We start from the raw sequence: 3027 nt of genomic DNA, 5'->3' as shown, positions 1-3027 counted from the left end.
CCCTAGGTGGGCAAGATAACTCACCTACCCACTGCTACTTAACTTGATGTCAACTTTCAAGCTGTACTTCCTGCCACTCCGAACTATGATTTAAATGGGGTCTTAAAAGGGAAACAAGTTCGGAATTCAGCATCGCATTAGCCCAGCTGCCGGTTCGAATACTATGCCTTAGGAAATAGTTCGGCATATTGTCTTCTAAAAGTGCTTCTAAAACAATTTTTCTTTCTCTCTTCTGCTGCCATAAAAATGAAAATAAGAAATTCCTATATGCCTGGTGTTAGAAAGATAATAGTGAATTAAGCAACATGAACACACACACACTCAATACACATCTTAATTCTCGCGATAGTATTTGCGCTGTAGCTCAGTTGAATGGGTGAGTGGTAATGGTTCAGGTGTAGTTTTGAAATTCTAGCTCAGTCTGCTTTTTCTAGTTATGACTATCAGCTAAGTCATCTGCATTGGAGGTCAGCCCTGGGAGAGAAGGGAAAAGCTTTGTTTCTGGCCCCCAGGCCACTCTTTCCAGGGAAGGAGAAACGCTTTCTTATTTCAGTCCCATAACAATCATCTCTTTATGTGTCCACCTTCCTCACACTAGACTGTGAACCTTTCCAGGGCAGGGGCTGAATTCCCCACGGGGAGATCAAGGAGAGACTGCATCAGGGGGCTGGATGCCTGCACGGTATATCTGCCCACCTGCGTCACTTTCTTTCCTTGGCAAAGTCGAACCTTTAAAGCATTTACAATTTTGGCTTCGCGGCAGCCATCGTGGAATTCCTTCTATCAATAGTTTAACAACGGCTTTAGTTGCTTCACCTCTGGAACCAGCAAAACAGCCCTAACGCTCTCCGCTTGTGTGTGTCTGTGTGGTTACTGAACACTTAGTGTGTGATCTTCAAATTTCACTGTCTGACGTTTCTAGTTTACCAGCATTTGGGGAATAAATGCCCTTGACAGCTGCACTTGAGCTGGGTTTTGGTGATGAACTAGACCAGAATGAGCGTGCCTCTGGGGTAGGATGTGTGGTCCCATCTGTTTCTTTGGGGTTTTTTTAATCACGTTTTCCTTTTAATTGACACGGTTTCCTCTCTCGGGTGCACTTTGGTAATGATTAGGCGCCCACCTCTCAAGAACGTTGCATCTGAACAGGCTGAGACAGAGCCAGTGTGAACGCAGACCGCAAAGCAGGGCTTTTGGAATAAAAAGAACAGGAAAAAACAGCCTTTCTCTTCACTTACAAAGGGAGTCACTCAGAGGGTCCAAAGCTCTGTTTTCCAAATATAGAAAACCTGGAGCTCAATGCAACTGGAAACCAAAATATATCAGAAATGAAGCAGAGGGCTTCGTCCAATCCTCCAGGTCTGATCATCCCGCCTCTTCTACAAGGAATGGCCCCCCTCCAGCATTTCTAAAGGAAGATGTTTTGTTTCGATTTCTCTTTCCAACTGGGTATAAAGTCTACTAAAAGGGATGCAATGAATCAGAATAAGTCCGCTCACTCACAAGATACTCCCAGGTAATGATTTTTGGTTTCTGAGATTATTCAGCACATTATTTCAAAGTGGCAAAATTCAGGACAATCAGAAGAGAATTCAAAAGTGGCAGCTACATTCGCTGATAGGTTCAGGTGAGACACACATACAACCCATGTTTCAGTGTATATGTCAAGGGGCCAAGACCCCTGATCAGCTCAATAAGTTATTTTGTACATTACAGTGCACAGAACAACAGAGGGAGAGACACTTTCTTGGAGGGGTTCAATCTCTCTGAAGGAGGCTGGAGCCCAGCGCCCAGGGCCCTCATTAGCTGGACCTCTTCTCTTCTTTGGTTGCGATGGCCTCCGAGACAGCCGTTTCCTCTCATCGATCCTCCTCCTCCTGGGGATAGAGGTCCGGGTACTTCTGCATGCACTCCTGCATGGCCCGGATTGGTCTACACAGTCCGACCCCTTGACATCCTCTGTGCTGCAATGGAAGCGGGAGAAGGCCGCCTTGAACTGTTCCCCACACGGGCCTCCGGCCAAACCCCCCCCCCCCCCCAGGCACGGGCAGTTGCAGTTGATGTCGTCTCGGTTGGGTAGGATCGGTCCGTGCTCCTTGTACGGATCATTGGGGTCGTCGGCCACCAGCTCCGCGTTGCTTGGAGTTTCACGGTCTTCTCTGGTCACCAATGTGATTCTATCCTTCCCTTCGTGCCGGCAGTAGGCCATGGTGCAGCCCGGCGCTCCGACCTCGCGGCGATTGCGGCGGCGGCCTCACGCCGTCGGTCCCATCTGTTCAAGGCTGATGTTGAATAACTGATAATGAGAGACCAGACTCAAGTCGTGTCCTGGTAACAAGACTGTTTGGAACAGCAAATCCCACTTAAAAAAATACTACAGATAAATGGTATCTCTTTGAATGCCTGGTGTAGTACTTAGAGGCCAGTTTACAATTTTTCAATTAAAGTGATTCCTTCTTGGTTGCATTAGTGGCAAGAAAAAAGGGACACTTTATTTATTTATTTTTTGGCTGTGTTGGGTCTTCGTTGCTGCATGTGGGCTTTCTCTAGTTGCGGCGAGCAGGGTCTACTCTTCGTTGCGGTGCGCGGGCTTCTCACTGCGGTGGCTTCTCTTGTTGTGGAGCACGAGCTCTAGGTGCGCGGGCTTCAGTAGTTGTAGCTCGTGGGCTCAGTAGTTGTGGCTCACGGGCTTAGTTGCTCCGTGGCATGTGGGATCTTCCCTGACCAGAGCTCGAACCCGTGTCCCCTGCATTGGCAGGTGGATTCCTAACCACTGTGCCACCAGGGAAGTCCCCCCCAAAAGGGACACTTTAGAAAGAACAGCAAATCATCCGGGTAGAGATATTTTAAGTATAAACAATGATTTCAGGAGCAAGACTAAATATGTAATCACTTTCTCCTTAACTTCAGTGTCAAACTACTAATGATCACAAAATAAAGTTAAAGAATGTAGAAAAAGGAATAGAAGGAAGGAAAGAGCTTTTGTACTTTTTCAGGTTTATCAGCCAGTTTTCTCCTTCCCAACAC

General features: G+C 47.2%; 1 pseudogene across 1 annotated transcript; it reads right to left on the bottom strand.

The window, feature by feature from the left end:
* Positions 1 to 1802: 1802 nt before the first annotated feature.
* Positions 1803 to 2209, bottom strand: LOC309835357 (mitochondrial intermembrane space import and assembly protein 40-like; annotated as a pseudogene). The gene has a single exon. The product of its transcript is annotated as a mitochondrial intermembrane space import and assembly protein 40-like (transcript).
* Positions 2210 to 3027: the final 818 nt, after the last annotated feature.

Source organism: Grampus griseus (assembly GCF_964374135.1).
Source record: "Grampus griseus genome assembly, chromosome: 17".
NCBI lineage: Eukaryota > Metazoa > Chordata > Mammalia > Artiodactyla > Delphinidae > Grampus > Grampus griseus.
This window is presented reverse-complemented; position numbering and strand designations above follow the sequence as displayed.